Source organism: Leopardus geoffroyi, chromosome B3 (genome assembly GCF_018350155.1).
Source record: "Leopardus geoffroyi isolate Oge1 chromosome B3, O.geoffroyi_Oge1_pat1.0, whole genome shotgun sequence".
Lineage (NCBI taxonomy): Eukaryota > Metazoa > Chordata > Mammalia > Carnivora > Felidae > Leopardus > Leopardus geoffroyi.
Window position 1 is genome coordinate 23,561,462 of NC_059337.1, and position 20,210 is coordinate 23,581,671.

Consider the following 20,210-nt stretch of genomic DNA (forward strand, 5'->3'; position numbering starts at 1 on the left):
CAATTTTCTTTTTTTTTTTTTTTTTGTTCTTTTCTTTCTTTGCATCTTTTCTTTTCTTTTCTTCTCTTTTTTTTAAGTACTTTGAATATATCATGCTACTCCCTTCTGCTCTGCAAAATTTCTGCTGAAAAATTAGCTATTCTTTTGGAGTTTCCCTTATATATGACTGTTCTATTTTTTTTCTTGCTGCTTTTAAATTTCTCTCTTTATCACTACTTTTTGTCATTTTAATTATTATGTGTCTTGGTGCAGTCCTGTTTGGGTTATTTTGCTGAAGGCTTTCTGTGCCTCCTGGATCTGGATGTCTGTTTCTTTACACAGATTAGAGAAGTTTCAGATATTATTGCTTCCAATAAATTTTCTGCTCCCTTCTTTCTCTAAGATTTCTAGAATGTAAATGCTGTTATGCTTGATGATTTATCGGAGTTCCCTTAACCTATTCTTCTCTCCTTCTTCTCTTCCTCCTCCTCCTCTTCCTTTTCTTCTTCTTCTTCTTCTTCTTCTTCTTCTTCTTCTTCCTCCTCCTCCTCCTCCTTGTCCGCCTCGTCATCCTCCTCTTCTCCCTGTCCTTCTCCTTCTTCTCCCCCTTCTCCCCCTTCTTCCCCTTATCTTTCTTATCTCCCTTCTTCCCTTCCTCCTCCTTCTCCAACTCGTCCTCCTCCTCTCCTCTTCCTCCTTTTTCTCCTCCCCTTCCTCCTCCTCCTTCTTTGCATCTACTTCTTCTTATTGATGTTCAGCTTGGTTACTTTTTATTTCCCTATATTCCAGCTCATTAATCCATTATGCCTCCCTTAATCTGCTATTTATCCCTCTAGTGTAATTTAAATTCAGTTATTGAGGTCTTCGACTCTGATTATTTATTTAATAGTTTCCATCTCTTTTTTGAAGGTCTCACCAAGATATTGCACTCTATTCTCATGTCCAGTGAGTATCTGTATGACCATTACTTCGAATTCTCTATCAGGCATATTGTTTATCTTCATTTCATTTAGCTCACTTGCTGTGGGCTTTTCCTTTTTTCAACTGGGATACATTTCTTATATTCTCATTTTGTCTAACTCTCTGTGTTTGTTTCTATGTATTAGCAAAGTCAGCTACATCTCCTGTTCTTCAAAGTAGTGTCCTTATGAACAAGAAATCTTGTGGTGCCCTGTAGTACAATTGTTGGGAAAATGAATGAAGTTTTACACCATAAGATGGCCGATGGGACTAAAACAAGCTCTGGTCTCTAGCTTGGAGACTTCTCTTCTGGGTTCTTCTTGCCTTGTTTGCCGCACGTGCAAAACCCCACCACAGATATGGAAGCTAACAACTATAAATTACATTTCCGTCCTTCATTTGGAGCTCAGATCTTTGGAGAAGCGGTGTCCTCTGAGCCTGCTGGTGTTAAATAAATCTCCAATCCACCAACATCTCTGAGTGCCACTTGGTTTTTTGGCCAGCATTCCAGCCTGGTTCCGTAACATATTTGGTTCCCTGACCAGGAAACCCAACTGTGTTGACCGAGGCCCATCGCAAGAGTGGAAGGGGGGACCTGATCACTCCCTGGAGACCTTAATCGTCTCACAGGTAGAAAATTTTGCAGGAGAGAATGTAATAGCCTCGTGTGTGTGTGTGTGTGTGTGTGTGTGTGCGTGCACGCGTGAATGTGTGTCTCATCCAAGCTTGCCAGTCGAGTCCGAGTTTGTGGCTCCACGGATGGGCACCCTTAAAGTCCCCAAAAGTCTATGGAGTCTGAGTGGGCTCTCCTGCATCACAGTGAAAGGCATCCAGTCCAGGGCGGCATCAGATTAGACTCTGATCACAAGTCACAAACCTGTCCACTACGGGCAAGCCTCACCTTAAGTTTCCCTCAGGAAGGCGACCAGTGAAGTATCTGATTGGTCCTCTCATCCAAGGGGATACCCTCCCTTTGTCTCCACAGCACCGAATACAAGAAAAAAATTAATAATGGGATCAAAACAGAGTAAGACTACGATTTTAAGGGTCATGCTCAAAAATTGTAAAAAGGGATTTTCAGGTCATTATGGGGTGAAAATGACACCTGGGAAGTTAAGGACCTTTTGTGAACTAGAATGGCCCATATTCAATGTAGGATAGCCTCCAGAAGGGACATTAGATGCTCAAATAATGCAGTGGGTTTGGCTGATAGTCACTGGGAACCCAGGTCACCCTGATCAGTTTCCATACGTTGACTCCTGGCTTTAAATTGCCCAAAATCCTCCACCTTGGGTGTGATTCATCCATAGCAAACAGAGCCAGGCAAAGGTTTTAGCTGCTTTATCCAGAGACTCACCCAGGGAGACAAAGAAGGAACCCACCACTCCCCTATTGTTTGCAAGAGACCCAGAGGAAGATCCCATCTTTCTGCCACATTATGACTCACCGTGATCCCTTCCCCCTACCCCTGAACTTGAAATTTCTCCCCCATCTATCTCTCCTCCTCTCCCACCTCCACTGCCCGTCTTTCCTCCCCTCCCAGACCCGGAGAACCCTCCCCCACAAGGCCCAGTGGCCAGATTGAGTCCTCAGCCAGACGCAGGTGCTCTCCAGATGTGAGTCCACATCCGCCGGCACCAAGAGGCTCTCCTCCAGGAGATCAGAACAGGGGCTGAGAAGCCCATAAATATGCCCAGCAGCAAGAGATTCCCCCAGGGATTGTTATAAGAGACTATGTGAAGCTTACACACTGTTTACTCCAGAGCCACAACAAAAGGATGGGGAAGGTTTAGCCGCAAAAAGGGGGAGGCCCAGAATCTCTTTAGCAAGGGGTCAATGAGCCTACTGAAAGGAAAAAGGACATTAAAAGAATAAATGTCTCAACCAGGGAAAGTCCCAGAAACCCAGCTAATATCAGGAGGAACCTTGAGAAGGGGACCTTACTGGTCTGGCAGAGATAGAATCAAACTGAAGCTCTCTCCCTATTCCTCTGTCTAATAGATGTGAGGGATTCTCCTTCATTTCCCAGGTTAACAACTATAATTGAAGACAAGTGTGGTTAGTCTACCTTGGGATGGGGACTTTAAGATGAATGTACCCAAGCAGTTGCTGAAACTCCATTTGTTTCGGGGAAATTCCCAGTCTTCTCTGGCCTGATGTGGACTGCATATTTCCATTTTGGTGTAAAAAACATGGCGTCTGCTCTTCTGAGTTAAGGTTTGAATTAGGTTTTCTTTCTCTGCTTTCTACCAGCACCTTGCCTCTTCTGCCTTCCCCTCCTTCTGGTGTTTCTGTACCAACTTGGGTGTGCTCTACATAACTGGTTCCTATACCCTCCTCAGTGCCTCAGACATCATTGGCTCCTCCTTCCATCCTCAAGATCAAGGAGTAAAGTGCATCCCCTTGGACACCTAGGTCTTTTCCAAATAGAATGAATTGCTAAATCTTTGACTACTGAACATAGATTTGTGTTTTTAACTTCTTATTGCAGAGAAATTAAGGCTATTTGGACCTATTGGAAAATATGTTTTTTACTTAATTGGTTCATGAATTTACCATCTAAAAAATTCTGGTGTAAACACCTCTCAGTTGGTTACTAAGTCCTCAATTGGAGACTAAGGTTTCCTAAGAGTTAAAATTCTGCGGAGAGTTAAATTTCTACTTAAGACTGATGGAAATAAGGAAAGCAACCCTGTATGTATGAAAGTAGGAGGTATATAAGAAAGATATAAGGAAAGGAAATACTTTTCTTTTGAGGGTGAAAGAAAGTAATTTTATCCTAAATGAAACTGGTTATTTGGAGAGAAATTGCTTTGGGACAAAGTTTGAAGGCAAAGGAAAGTCATAGAAGGTTCATGAAGGGAAATCTTTGGAAAGGAATTTTGTGTGTGCTCAGGATAGACTAAGGTTTAGATGAATGGAATTTTAAAAGTACACTGGTATAAGGTTGAAATTCTGCTTTTCTCTCTGCTCAAATGACAAAGTTTTCTTGGACTATTGATCTGCTCTTGATAAGACAATGCAAAGAAAGGTTTGTCTCCCGGGAAAACAAAAGTTTTAAGTTTCATCTTTATCGGGTCTTTGATCACTTAGTTAAAACTTCTCAATGTTAAAGGAGCTAGGTTTTGGTAACAACTATATAATGCTATATATTCACCTTTAGAATCTTTTATTGCCACCTTGATTAAATAGTTTTAAGATTTGTGATCATCTATAATCCTATTAATGTTATACTTATAACTTCCTAAGGTTTTAACAAACTTCCCAGGATTTAAATGGTAAATAAAGTCTTTTTGACCATTTATGCCCTTTTATTTGGGATGCTAAGTTCCTTGAAAAAAGCACTGTCATACAATGGTAAACCTGAGGTTGTATTGCACAGGTAAATGCTGTAACTGTCCAAATATACATGCAATTCCTAAAGTTTTATTGTTTTGATATAAAGTCATCACTTAATATTGTGATTACTTGAAGTGTTATGTGTCACAAAAATTACCTAATTTATTTGTCAACTGCATCATAATGAACTCTCTTCAGATCTTTAACAATGTCTATTTCTGAGATTTTGTCATTTATAATTGTTCTTATTCTCTCACAAAACATGTTTCTTCTTTAAGGAGATTTATAAAAAAGGACTTTTGGGACAAATATAGGTATTCAACATCTTTAAGATTAATACTAAAATGGGTAAAAATTTCCAGAACTAAAAAGCTACATTCAAATTAAACAAGAATTAGAAACATGGGATTAAATGAACTGAGAAAGATTATAGTTTTGGGATTCTTGTTAAAAATATTGCTGTTTCTCTAATGTTTGCTCTTCCAGATTAAGGAAACTTTCTCTTAAGGTATCTATTATATACAGAAATGTCATAAAGTATTCATTTGCAAACGGAAGCATTTGTCTTTTTTCTATATTTTATTCTCTATATTATATCTTATTCACCTCTCTCTCTCTCTCTCTCTCTCTCTCTATATATATATATATATATATATACATATTCTTATTCTCTATATTATAGTCTCTATATATTTCTCTGAAATTCAAAAATTCTCAGTGAGTATTCTTTCTTTCATGGAAATTACAATTGTTTGCATAAGTTCAATAAGAATCTGCTTATCCTGTAACAGGTCGCCATTGGAAATACTGGTTATTTTACCAAGGCTTTGACTGGAATATCATATTTGAGAGTGACACTCATAGACTCAGATATGACCAGACAGCTTTAAGGAACTAAGGTTGGCTTTATGAAACATGGAGCCATAAAGCCCCTTGGAAAATTTGGCCTGATACCTTACTTACAAAGTTCCCAGCAGCCTCACCAGGTGAGTACAGAAGGTCACTTCCTGGCAGGTGCAGGAACCTCACGATATCTTGGGAACCTCATGAAAAGGAATTTGCCCAATTCTACAGGTATTGCAGGACTGTCTGCAATTTGGCTTGGCTTCTGGCCTGGAGAGACTACTAAAAGTTCAACCCAAGGATTCCTTATAAAAGGTTCCAGAAAAGCAAACATTAAAAGATCCTCATGATCAATCATTATTCTCGGTTAGCTTATAAAAATAATTAGGCCAGGTTTGTTAAGACTGGACTTGTTCTACAAATGCATTGGTCTCAATTTGTCTATCTCTGGAAAGGGGGTTTTTTACAAAAAAAAAAAAAAAACTATGTTTCAGCAATGCACCATTATGGATGTTAAATTCTAGTTATTATTGTCTTTAAATGTTTGTTGTTTGCCTAAACTAGACAACTTGAGGTAAACTTCAGAAAAATTGCCACAGTATTTCATGTATAGACAATCTTCTCTGCTTGTTGTTCTGTAGGGATAATAATAAGACCCCATGGCATATGATTATTTAAACAACTGGAAAACAGAATGGATCTCTACATATGCAAACCATATCTTCCGTAAACCTGATTTGACAGTTACCAGAAACCCACTCCTTTCAAACACTTGGAGGTGGACTTTACAGATATACAACCAAATAGAGGATTCTGTTTCAGGTATCACCCCATGGGTCCATCACTCCAGAGTTAAGAAGGCCAACTCAGAGGAACCCTCAACCTGGCGAAGTGATCCAGATCAAGTTAACCCACTTAAATTGATCCTCAAGAAGACACTGGCCCCTGAGATTTCCAGCCCTTCTCCAGCCATACCCCAGAAGCTGGCTGGCCTGCACACAGCAGAAGCTTGAGGAATCAACGTGTGGACCAAGCCCAGGGGTTCAGATGCAACTCTGACAGCCCTTACCCCTTACTGGGTTCATAGCCCTGATCTTGCTTCTTGCTGTTGGGCTAATAGAGACTGCACCAACAAACTAGGACATGGAAAGGATGGAAGACTCCTTGGAGTCTAAATAAACTCCTTGGAGTTTATTTGACAAAACCAAATAAACTCCCTGGTAGCAGTGTCCCTCCAAAATAGGAGAGCCCTCAACCTCCTCACTTAAGAAAAAGAAGGGACTTGCATCTTTCTGGGAGAGGAATGTTGCTTTTTTATACACCAGTCAGGAATAGTTACAACTGAGGTTAAGGAACTCAAGCAAAGAATTCAACATAGACAACAGGAAAGTATCAGTCAATGTAAAGGATGGGATCTCACGGATTGGGCATCCTGGCTTCCTGCCCTGGCAGAGCCCCTCCTCTCCATAATTTTACTTGTATCCATCGGCCAACTGTATATTGAATACCCTGTTACGTTTTATTGAAAACACTGTTGTCTCCAAACTACAGCACATATCTTAGCCTTTTGAGAATACAAACCTATAAAACTGAAAGGTGATGCCTAATAAAAGTTTTTGTTTTTTTTTAAGGCATCAAAGGGAGGAATGTTAGAAAAATGAATAAAGTTTTACACCTTAAGATGGCCAATGGGACTAAAACAAGCTCTGGTCTCTAGCTTGGAGACCCTTCTTCTGGGTTCTTCTTGCCCTGTTTGCCATGCATACGAAAACCCACCACAGATATGGAAGCTGGCAACCATAAATTACCCTTTCCCGTTTCATTTTGAGCTCAGATCTTTGGAGAAATAGTCTGCTCTGAGCCTGCTGGTGTTAAATAAATGTCTGATCCACCAAGATCTCCGAGTGCCACTTGGTTTTTCTGCCAGCATTCCAGCCTGGTTCTGTAACATAATGACCCTTGTTTTCCAAAACCAGGTGGTTCAGAAGAATCTCCATTATAGGTTGCATGCACCCTACTATTATTGGTGAATTTCACTTGTCTTCAGTATTCTGGGCTACTATGATCCACTTTGCCTGTTGTTGGCAAGTTTCTGTCTCTGTGCTGTTATGGGACTAGCCTGGGATTGCTGAGGGTTTGTAATTGGGCAGGGTAAGCAGTCAGACCAGATGTCTTCCCTCCGTCCATTGGCTGGGGCTATAGTTGAATTACTTGCAGGGAATTCTCCCTGACTTGTTCCCAGAGAGTCTTTCATAGCGTGGGGATAGCGGATCAAATGTCTGTCCCTAGTGTATCTGTTGGCATTTAAGTTGCACCAACCTTCAGATTACTTTCCCTGCCTTGTCACCTGAGAGGGCTCAGTTGGTGGGCATGTCCAGAAGTCACCAGATGCATGCCCCCAGTCTGTCTCCCTGATCTGAAATCACACTGATTTTCAGGGTACCCTCTCTGTGCTGATAACTATAAGGTTAAGCTTGTAGGACTGCATGCACATTAGTGTATAGTTATCTTGCCTTCTTTTTAAGGGAAGGGTCATTTTGGAGTAGTGCTGATCCGTGAAGAGGCTACTTGCAGGTTATGTCATGGCAGGAACAGCTTTGGAGGGATGCCTGTGGAGTGGATGGAGAAGATTCACAGAACTCAGGCATAGGTGCACCATGTTAGAAAAATAGGTAGAGAGTGTACATGCTAATCCCTTCAAATGTCCTAATATCTAGGCTGTGGAACATGGGGGAGAGAATAGGTACCTGCCAGGTATTTTGCTCTTGGAGAAGTCTCATAAAGATCCTTGCCCATCCAGCACACATGCTTAGATTAGTAAGTAAATCTTCACTTATACTCCAGTCATTTTCAAATATCTGCTTCTTTGCTCTATCTCGGCTGGGTTATTTGTTATGCTAGTTCTTTAATGGCAGGGATGCAGTTTCCTCTCACCTTCTGCTTTTACAGAGATAATTCCACTGATTTTTAAAATACCCAAAGTTAAGTTGTAAAAATGCACGAAGTTAAACCCCACTGGCTTTCAAAAGCCAATGTTATGGGGAGTCATCTTCCCAGTGCAGATCCTTTGTGCCTGTGGTACTTGGTGTGGGGTATTATCCTCTTGCTTGTCCGTTATTTTGGTGTCCCTCCCATTTGTAGTTAGTCTCACTAAGTGTTTATTTCCCAATTTCAACACTACCTCTCCTACCCATTTTGATTTGGCTCCCACTCATTGATTAACTATGGAGAGTCAGTTGTTCTAGTCTTTGGGTTATTTTATGAATTAGTTCCACTTATTTACGTTATCTCAGTGTGCCTGTAGGACTAGGTGAGCTCAGGATCCTCCTACACTGTCATCTTTCCTCTTCAGGAACACTTTTTGCCAAAGCATTAGAGTAAAACAATATCTATCTGCAAATGAAAACAAATCTCAAACGGCTATAATTAAAGATCTGATGATTTAACAGGGAAAAAATACTTAATATGTCTGCCTCCACATTGCTTTCATTTTCCTTGTTGCTATGACCCATAGCTTAGAAACTTCTGTTTAGTCCTGTATAGAGTTATGGTAGTCACTGAAGAAATTTTGCTTACAGCTAATTTTGCAAAAGCTACTTTTTGCCCAAAACCTACTTCACCCAAAGAGACAAAGAAGTAGGTACAGAAATGACTATTTTATGCTTAAGATTTATAGGAATGACAAAACCAAATTCCTGTATGTAAAAATCAACTGACAAAAAACAAATACCTACACAATATTGTTCAGATGTTTATTTTTTTATTTTTATTTTTTTGATTCAAGTTCTTTATTTCAAGTTGTTTATGACATGGTGCCATTCATGTTTTATTTATTTATTTTATTTATTTTATTTTTTTTAATAAATCCTTTCTATTTTTTTTTATTATATGAAATTTATTGTCAAATTGGTTTCCAAACAACACCCAGTGCTCATCCCAAAATGTGCCCTCCTCAATACCCATCACCCATCCTCTCCTCCCTCCCACCCCCCATCAACCCTCAGTTTGTTCTCAGTTTTTAACAGTCTCTTATGCTTTGGCTCTCTCCCACTCTAACCTCTTTTTTTTTTTTTTTCTTTTTTCCTCCCCCTCCCCCATGGGTTCCTGTGAAGTTTCTCAGGATCCACATAAGAGTGAAACCATATGGTATCTGTCTTTCTCTGTATGGCTTATTTCACTTAGCATCACACTCTCTAGTTCCATCCACGTTGCTACAAAAGGCCATATTTCATTTTTTCTCATTGCCACGTAGTATTCCATTGTGTATATAAACCACAATTTCTTTATCCATTCATCAGTTGATGGACATTTAGGCTCTTTCCATAATTTGGCTATTGTTGAGAGTGCTGCTATGAACATTGGGGTACAAGTGCCCCTATGCATCAGTACTCCTGTATCCCTTGGTAAATTCCTAGCAGTGCTATTGCTGGGTCATAGGGTAGGTCTATTTTTAATTTTCTGAGGAACCTCCACACTGCTTTCCAGAGCGGCTGCACCAATTTGCATTCCCACCAACAGTGCAAGAGGGTTCCTGTTTCTCCACATCCTCTCCAGCATCTATAGTCTCCTGATTTGTTCATTTTGGCCACTCTGACTGGCGTGAGGTGATACCTGAGTGTGGTTTTGATTTGTATTTCCCTGATAAGGAGCGACGCTGAACATCTTTTCATGTGCCTGTTGGCCATCCGGATGTCTTCTTTAGAGAAGTGTCTATTCATGTTTTCTGCCCATTTCTTCACTGGGTTATTTGTTTTTCGGGTGTGGAGTTTGGTGAGCTATTTATAGATTTTGGATACTAGCCCTTTGTCCGAGATGTCATTTGCAAATATCTTTTCCCATTGCGTTGGTTGCCTTTTAGTTTTGTTGGTTGTTCCCTTTGCTGTGCAGAAGCTTTTTATCTTCATAAGGCCCCAGCAATTCACTTTTGCTTTTAATTCCCTTGCCTTTGGGGATGTGTCGAGTAAGAGATTGCTACGGCTGAGGTCAGAGAGGTCTTTTCCTGCTTTCTCCTCTAAGGTTTTGATGGTTTCCTGTCTCACGTTCAGGTCCTTTATCCATTTTGAGTTTATTTTTGTGAATGGTGTGAGAAAGTGGTCTAGTTTCAACCTTCTGCATGTTGCTGTCCAGTTCTCCCAGCACCATTTGTTAAAGAGGCTGTCTTTTTTCCATTGGATGTTCTTTCCTGCTTTGTCGAAGATGAGTTGGCCATACGTTTGTGGGTCTAGTTCTGGGGTTTCTATTCTATTCCATGGGTCTATGTGTCTGTTTTTGTGCCAATACCATGCTGTCTTGATGATGACAGCTTTGTAGTAGAGGCTAAAGTCTGGGATTGTGATGCCTCCTGCTTTGGTCTTCTTCTTCAAAATTCCTTTGGCTATTTGGGGCCTTTTGTGGTTCCATATGAATTTTAGGATTGCTTGTTGTAGTTTCGAAAAGAATGCTGGTGCAATTTTGATTGGGATTGCATTGAATGTGTAGATAGCTTTGGGTAGTATTGACATTGTGACAATATTTATTTTTCTTTTTTTTTTTTTCTCTTTTATTTATTTTTTTATTTTTTATAATATATGAAATTTATTGTCCAAATTGGTTTCCATAAAACCCCCAGTGCTCATCCCAAAAGGTGCCCTCCTCAATACCCATCACCCACCTCTCCTCCCTCCCACCCCCCATCAACCCTCAGTTTGTTCTCAGTTTTTAACAGTCTCTTATGCTTTGGCTCTCTCCCACTCTAACCTCTTTTTTTTTTTTTTTTTTTTTTTTTTCCTTTTTTCCTCCCCCTCCCCCATGGGTTCCTGTTACGTTTCTCAGGATCCACATAAGAGTGAAACCATATGGTATCTGTCTTTCTCTGTATGGCTTATTTCACTTAGCATCACACTCTCCAGTTCCATCCACGTTGCTACAAAAGGCCATATTTCATTTTTTCTCATTGCCACGTAGTATTCCATTGTGTATATAAACCACAATTTCTTTATCCATTCATCAGTTGATGGACATTTAGGCTCTTTCCATAATTTGCCTATTGTTGAGAGTGCTGCTATGAACATTGGGGTACAAGTGCCCCTATGCATCAGTACTCCTGTATCCCTTGGATAAATTCCCAGCAGTGCTATTGCTGGGTCATAGGGTAGGTCTATTTTTAATTTTCTGAGGAACCTCCACACTGTTTTCCAGAGCGGCTGCACCAATTTGCATTCCCACCAACAGTGCAAGAGGGTTCCCATTTCTCCACATCCTCGCCAGCATCTATAGTCTCCTGATTTGTTCATTTTGGCCACTCTGACTGGCGTGAGGTGATACCTGAGTGTGGTTTTGATTTGTATTTCCCTGATAAGGAGCGACGCTGAACATCTTTTCATGTGCCTGTTGGCCATCCGGATGTCTTCTTTAGAGAAGTGTCTATTCATGTTTTCTGCCCATTTCTTCACTGGGTTATTTGTTTTTCGGGTGTGGAGTTTGGTGAGCTATTTATAGATTCTGGATACTAGCCCTTTGTCCGATATGTCATTTGCAAATATCTTTTCCCATTCCGTTGGTTGCCTTTTAGTTTTGTTGGTTGTTCCCTTTGCTGTGCAGAAGCTTTTTATCTTCTTAAGGTCCCAGCAATTCACTTTTGCTTTTAATTCCCTTGCCTTTGGGGATGTGTCGAGTAAGAGATTGCTACGGCTGAGGTCAGAGAGGTCTTTTCCTGCTTTCTCCTCTAAGGTTTTGATGGTTTCCTGTCTCACATTCAGGTCCTTTATCCATTTTGAGTTTATTTTTGTGAATGGTGTGAGAAAGTGGTCTAGTTTCAACCTTCTGCATGTTGCTGTCCAGTTCTCCCAGCACCATTTGTTAAAGAGGCTGTCTTTTTTCCATTGGATGTTCTTTCCTGCTTTGTCAAAGATGAGTTGACCATACGTTTGTGGGTCTAGTTCTGGGGTTTCTATTCTATTCCATTGGTCTATGTGTCTGTTTTTGTGCCAATACCATGCTGTCTTGATGATGACAGCTTTGTAGTAGAGGCTAAAGTCTGGGATTGTGATGCCTCCTGCTTTGGTCTTCTTCTTCAAAATTCCTTTGGCTATTCGGGGCCTTTTGTGGTTCCATATGAATTTTAGGATTGCTTGTTCTAGTTTCGAGAAGAATGCTGGTGCAATTTTGATTGGGATTGCATTGAATGTGTAGATAGCTTTGGGTAGTATTGACATTGTGACAATATTTATTTTTCCAATCCATGAGCAGGGAATGTCTTTCCATTTCTTTAAATCTTCTTCAATTTCCTTCGTAAGCTTTCTATAGTTTTCAGCATACAGATCCTTTACATCTTTGGTTAGATTTATTCCTAGGTATTTTATGCTTCTTGGTGCAATTGTGAATGGGATCAGTTTCTTTATTTGTCTTTATGTTGCTTCATTGTTAGTGTATAAGAATGCAACTGATTTCTGTACATTGATTTTGTATCCTGCAACTTTGCTGAATTCATGTATCAATTCTAGCAGACTTTTGGTGGAGTCTATCGGATTTTCCATGTATAATATCATGTCATCTGCAAAGAGCGAAAGCTTGACTTCATCTTTGCCAATTTTGATGCCTTTGATTTCCTTTTGTTGTCTGATTGCTGATGCTAGAACTTCCAGCACTATGTTAAACAACAGCGGTGAGAGTGGGCATCCCTGTCGTGTTCGTGATCTCAGGGAAAAAGCTCTCAGTTTTTCCCCGTTGAGGATGATGTTAGCTGTGGGCTTTTCATAAATGGCTTTTATGATCTTTAAGTATGTTCCTTCTATCCCGACTTTCTCAAGGGTTTTTATTAAGAAAGGGTGCTGGATTTTGTCAAAGGCCTTTTCTGCATCGATTGACAAGATCATATGGTTCTTCTCTTTTTTTTTGTTAATGTGATGTATCACGTTGATTGATTTGCGAATGTTGAACCAGCCCTGCATCCCAGGAATGAATCCCACTTGATCATGGTGAATAATTCTTTTTATATGCCGTTGAATTCGATTTGCTAGTATCTTATTGAGAATTTTTGCATCCGTATTCATCAGGGATATTGGCCGGTAGTTCTCTTTTTTTACTGGGTCTCTATCTGGTTTAGGAATCAAAGTAATACTGGCTTCATAGAATGAGTCTGGAAGTTTTCCTTCCCTTTCTATTTCTTGGAATAGCTTGAGAAGGATAGGTATTATCTCTGCTTTAAACGTCTGGTAGAACTCCCCTGGGAAACCATCTGGTCCTGGACTCTTATTTGTTGGGAGATTTTTAATAACCGATTCAATTTCTTCGCTGGTTATGGGTCTGTTCAAGCTTTCTATTTCCTCCTGGTTGAGTTTTGGAAGAGTGTGGGTGTTCAGGAATTTGTCCATTTCTTCCAGGTTGTCCAATTTGTTGGCATATAATTTTTCATAGTATTCCCTGATAATTGTTTGTATCTCTGAGGGATTGGTTGTAATAATTCCATTTTCATTCATGATTTTATCTATTTGGGTCATCTCCCTTTTCTTTTTGAGAAGCCTGGCTAGAGGTTTGTCAATTTTGTTTATTTTTTCAAAAAACCAACTCTTGGTTTCGTTGATCTGCTCTACAGTTTTTTTAGACTCTATATTGTTTATTTCTGCTCTGATCTTTATTATTTCTCTTCTTCTGCTGGGTTTAGGCTGCCTTTGCTGTTCTGCTTCCATTTCCTTTAGGTGTGCTGTTAGATTTTGTATTTGGGATTTTTCTTGTTTCTTGAGATAGGCCTGGATTGCAATGTATTTTCCTCCCAGGACTGCCTTCGCTGCGTCCCAAAGCGTTTGGATTGTTGTATTTTCATTTTCGTTTGTTTCCATATATTTTTTTATTTCTTCTCTAATTGCCTGGTTGACCCCACTCATTCGTTAGTAGGGTGTTCTTTAACCTCCATGTTTTTGGAGGTTTTCCAGACTTTTTTCTGTGGTTGATTTCAAGCTTCATAGCATTGTGGTCTGAAAGTATGCATGGTATAATTTCAATTCTGGTAAACTTATGAAGGGCTGTTTTGTGACCCAGTATATGATCTATCTTGGAGAATGTTCCATGTGCACTCGAGAAGAAAGTATATTCTGTTGCTTTGGGATGCAGAGTTCTAAATATATCTGTCAAGTCCATCTGATCCAATGTCTCATTCAGGGCCCTTGTTTCTTTATTGACCGTGTGTCTAGATGATCTATCCATTTCTGTAAGTGGGGTGTTAAAGTCCCCTGCAATTACCACATTCTTATCAATAAGGTTGCATATGTTTATGAGTAGTTGTTTTATATATTTGGGGCTCCGGTATTCGGCGCATAGACATTTATAATTGTTAGCTCTTCCTGATGGATAGACCCTGTAACTATTATATAATGTCCTTCTTCATCTCTTGTTACAGCCTTTAATTTAAAGTCTAGTTTGTCTGATATAAGTATGGCTACTCCAGCTTTCTTTTGGCTTCCAGTAGCATGATAAATAGTTCTCCATCCCCTCACTCTCAATCTAAAGGTGTCCTCAGGTCTAAAATGAGTCTCTTGTAGACAGCAAATAGATGGGTCTTGTTTTTTTATCCATTCTGATACCCTATGTCTTTTGGTTGGCGCATTTAATCCATTTACATTCAGTGTTATTATAGAAAGATATGGGTTTAGAGTCATTGTGATGTCTGTATGTTTTATGCTTGTAGCGATGTCTCTGGTATTTTGTCTCACAGGGTCCCCCTTAGGATCTCTTTTAGGGCTGGTTTAGTGGTGACAAATTCCTTCAGTTTTTGTTTGTTTGGGAAGACCTTTATCTCTCCTTCTATTCTAAATGACAGACTTGCTGGATAAAGGATTCTCGGCTGTATATTTTTTCTGTCTAGCACACTGAAAATCTCGTGCCAATTCTTTCTGGCCTGCCAAGTTTCAAAAGAGAGATCAGTCACGAGTCTTATAGGTCTCCCTTTATATGTGAGGGCACGTTTACCCCTTGATGCTTTCAGAATTTTCTCTTTATCCTTGTATTTTGCCAGTTTCACTATGATATGTCGTGCAGAAGATCGATTCAGGTTCCGTCTGAAGGGAGTTCTCTGTGCCTCTTGGATTTCAATGGCTTTTTCCTTCCCCAGTTCAGGGAAGTTCTCAGCTATTATTTCTTCAAGTACCCCTTCAGCACCTTTCCCTCTCTCTTCCTCCTCTGGGATACCAATTATGCATATATTATTTCTTTTTAGTGTATCACTTAGTTCTCTAATTTTCCCCTCATACTCCTGGATTTTTTTATCTCTCTTTCTCTCAGCTTCCTCTTTTTCCATAACTTTATCTTCTAGTTCACCTATTCTCTCCTCTGCCTCTTCAATCCGAGCTGTGGTGGTCTCCATTTTGTTTTGCATTTCATTTAAAGCGTTTTTCAGCTCCTCATGACTGTTCCTTAGTCTCTTGATCTCTGTAGCAAGGGATTCTCTGCTGTCCTGTATACTGTTTTCAAGCCCGGTGATTAATTTTATGACTATTATTCTAAATTCACTTTCTGTTATATTATTTAAATCCTTTTTGATCAGCTCATTAGCTGTTGTTATTTCCTGGAGATTCTTCTGAGGGGAATTCTTCCGCTTGGTCATTTTGGATAGTCCCTGGCGTGGTGAGTACCTGTAGGGCACTTCCCCTGTGCTGTGGTGTATAACTGGAGTTGGTGGGCGGAGTCGCAGTCAGACCTGATGTCTGCCCGCAGCCCACCACTGGGGCCACAGTCAAACTGGTGTGTGCCTTCTCTTCCCCTCTCCTAGGGGCGGGATTCACTGTGGGGTGGCATGGCCCGTCTGGGCTACTTGCACACTGCCAGGCTTGTGATGCTGGGGATCTGGCGTATTAGCTGGGGTGGGTAGGCAAGGTGCAGAGGGGCAGGAGGGGCAGGCTTAGCTCGCTTCTCCTTAGGTGATCCACTTCAGGAGGGGCCCTGTGGCAGCGGGAGGGAGTCAGATCCGCTGCCGGAGGTTTGGCTCCGCAGAAGCACAGAGTTGGGTATTTGCGCAGAGCGAGGAAGTTCCCTGGCAGGAACTGGTTCTCTTTGGGATTTTGGCTGGGGGATGGGCGGGGGAGATGGCGCTGGCGAGCGCCTTTGTTCCCCACCAAACTGAGCTCTGTCGTCCGGGGGCTCAGCAGCTCTCCCTCCCTTTGTCCTCCAGCCTTCCCGCTTTCTGAGCAGAGCTGTTAACTTATGACCTCCCAAACGCTAAGTCGCGCTTGTTGTCGGAACACAGTCCGTCAGGCCCCTCCGCTTTTGCAGGCCAGACTCCGGGGCTCTGCTTGGCCGGCGAGCCGCCCCTCCGCCCCGGCTCCCTCCCGCCAGTCCGTGGAGCATGCACCGCCTCGCCGCCCTTCCTACCCTCTTCCGTGGGCCTCTCGTCTGCGCTTTGCTCCAGCGACTCCGTTCTGCTAGTCCTCTGGCGGTTTTCTGGGTTATTTAGGCAGGTGTAGGTGGAATCTAATTGATCAGCAGGACGCGCGGTGAGCCCAGTGTCCTCCTACGCTGCCATCTTCCGACAATATTTATTTTTCCAATCCATGAGCAAGGAATGTCTTTCCATTTCTTTAAATCTTCTTCAATTACCTTCATAAGCTTTCTATAGTTTTCAGCATACAGATCCTTTACATCTTTGGTTAGATTTATTCTTGGTATTTTATGCTTCTTGGTGCAATTGTGAATGGGATCAGTTTCTTTATTTGTCTTTCTGTTGCTTCATTGTTAGTGTATAAGAATGCAACTGATTTCTGTACATTGATTTTGTATCCTGCGACTTTGCTGAATTCATGTATCAATTCTAGCAGACTTTTGGTGGAGTCTATCGGATTTTCCATGTATAATATCATGTCATCTGCAAAAAGCGAAAGCTTGACTTCATCCTTGCCAATTTTGATGCCTTTGATTTCCTTTTGTTGTCTGATTGCTGATGCTAGAACTTCCAGCACTATGTTAAACAACAGCGGTGGGAGTGGGCATCCCTGTCGTGTTCCTGATCTCAGGGAAAAAGCTCTCAGTTTTTCCCCATTGAGGATGATGTTAGCTGTGGGCTTTTCATAAATGGCTTTTATGATCTTTAAGTATGTTCCTTCTATCCCGACTTTCTCAAGGGTTTTTATTAAGAAAGGGTGCTGGATTTTGTCAAAGGCCTTTTCTACATCGATTGATAGGATCATATGGTTCTTCCTTTTTTTGTTGTTAATGTGATGTATCACGTTGATTGATTTGCGAATGTTGAACCAGCCCTGCATCCCAGGAATGAATCCGACTTGATAAGGGTGAATAATTCTTTTTATATGCCGTTGAATTCGATTTGCTAGTATCTTATTGAGAATTTTTGCATCCATATTCATCAGGGATATTGGCCCTTAGTTCTCTTTTTTTACTGGGTCTCTGTCTGGTTTAGGAATCAAAGTAATACTGGCTTCATAGAATGAGTCTGGAAGTTTTCCTTCCCTTTCTATTTCTTGGAATAGCTTGAGAAGGATAGATATTATCTCTGCTTTAAACGTCTGGTAGAACTCCCCTGGGAAGCCATCTGGTCCTGGACTCTTATTTGTTGGGAGATTTTTGATAACCGATTCAATTTCTTCGCTGGTTATGGGTCTGTTCAAGCTTTCTATTTCCTCCTGATTGAGTTTTGGAAGAGTGTGGGTGTTCAGGAATTTGTCCATTTCTTCCAGGTTGTCCAATTTGTTGGCATATAATTTTTCATAGTATTCCCTGATAATTGTTTGTATCTCTGAGGGATTGGTTGTAATAATTCCATTTTCATTCATGATTTTGTCTATTTGGGTCATCTCCCTTTTCTTTTTGAGAAGCCTGGCTAGAGGTTTGTCACTTTTGTTTATTTTTTCAAAAAACCAACTCTTGGTTACGTTGATCTGCTCTACAGTTTTTTTAGACTCTATATTGTTTATTTCTGCTCTGATCTTTATTTCTCTTCTTCTGCTGGGTTTAGGCTGCCTTTGCTGTTCTGCTTCTATTTCCTTTAGGTGTGCTGTTAGATTTTGTATTTGGGATTTTTCTTGTTTCTTGAGATAGGCCTGGATTGCAATGTATTTTCCTCTCAGGACTGCCTTTGCCGCATCCCAAAGCGTTTGGATTGTTGTATTTTCATTTTCGTTTGTTTCCATATATTTTTTATTTCTTCTCTAATTGCCTGGTTGACCCACTCATTCGTTAGTAGGGTGTTCTTTAACCTCCATGCTTTTGGAGGTTTTCCAGACTTTTTTCTGTGGTTGATTTCAAGCTTCATAGCATTGTGGTCTGAAAGTATGCATGGTATAATGTCAATTCTGGTAAACTTATGAAGGGCTGTTTTGTGACCCAGTATATGATCTATCTTGGAGAATGTTCCATGTGCACTCGAGAAGAAAGTATATTCTGTTGCTTTGGGATGCAGAGTTCTAAATATATCTGTCAAGTCCATCTGATCCAATGTGTCATTCAGGGCCCTTGTTTCTTTATTGACCGTGTGTCTAGATGATCTATCCATTTTTGTAAGTGGGGTGTTAAAGTCCCCTGCAATTACCACATTCTTATCCATAAGGTTGCTTATGTTTATGAGTAGTTGTTTTATATATTTGGGGGCTCCGGTATTCGGCGCATAGACATTTATAATTGTTAGCTTTTCCTGATGGATAGACCCTGTAACTATTATATAATGTCATTCTTCATCTCTTGTTACAGCCTTTAATTTAAAGTCTAGTTTGTCTGATATAAGTATGGCTACTCCAGCTTTCTTTTGGCTTCCAGTAGCATGATAAATAGTTCTCCATCCCCTCACTCTCAATCTAAAGGTGTCCTCAGGTCTAAAATGAGTCTCTTGTAGACAGCAAATAGATGGGTCTTGTTTTTTTATCCCTTCTGATACCCTATGTCTTTTGGTTGGCGCATTTAATCCATTTACATTCAGTGTTATTATAGAAAGATATGGGTTTAGAGTCATTGTGATGTCTGTATGTTTTATGCTTGTAGTGTTGTCTCTGGTACTTTGTCCCACAGGGTCCCCCTTAGGATCTCTTTTAGGGCTGGTTTAGTGGTGACAAATTCCTTCAGTTTTTGTTTGTTTGGGAAGACCTTTATCTCTCCTTCTATTCTAAATGACAGACTTGCTGGATAAAGGATTCTCGGCTGTATATTTTTTCTGTCTAGCACACTGAAAATCTCCTGCCAGTTCTTTCTGGCCTGCCAAGTTTCAAAAGAGAGATCAGTCACGAGTCTTATAGGTCTCCCTTTATATGTGAGGGCACGTTTACCCCTTGCTGCTTTCAGAATTTTCTCTTTATCCTTGTATTTTGCCAGTTTCACTATGATATGTCATGCAGAAGATCGATTCAAGTTACGTCTGAAGGGAGTTCTCTGTGCCTCTTGGATTTCAATGGCTTTTTCCTTCCCCAGTTCAGGGAAGTTCTCAGGTATTATTTCTTCAAGTACCCCTTCAGCACCTTTCCCTCTCTCTTCCTCCTCTGGGATACCAATTATGCGTATATTATTTCTTTTTAGTGTATCTTTTAGTTCTCTAATTTTCCCCTCATACTCCTGGATTTTTTATCTCTCTTTCTCTAAGCTTCCTCTTTTTCCATAACTTTATCTTCTAGTTCACCTATTCTCTCCTCTGCCTCTTCAAGCCGAGCCGTGGTGGTTTCCATTTTGTTTTGCATTTCATTTAAAGCGTTTTTCAGCTCCTCGTGACTGTTCCTTAGTCCCTTGATCTCTATAGCAAGAGATTCTCTGCTGTTCTCTATACTGTTTTCAAGCCCAGCGATTAATTTTATGAGTATTATTCTAAATTCACTTTCTGTTATATTATTTAAATCCTTTTTGATCACCTCATTAGCTGTTGTTATTTCCTGGAGACTCTTCTGAGGAGAATTCTTCCGCTTGGTCATTTTGGATAGTCCCTGGCGTGGTGAGGACCTGCAGGCACTTCCCCTGTGCTGTGGTGTATAACTGGAGTTGGTGGGCGGAGTCTCAGTCAGACCTGATGTCTGCCCCCGGTCCACCGCTGGGGCCACAGTCAGACTGGTGTGTGCCTTCTCTTTCCCTCTCCTAGGGGCGGGATTCACTGTGGGGTGGCGTGGCCCGTCTGGGCTACTTGCACACTGCCA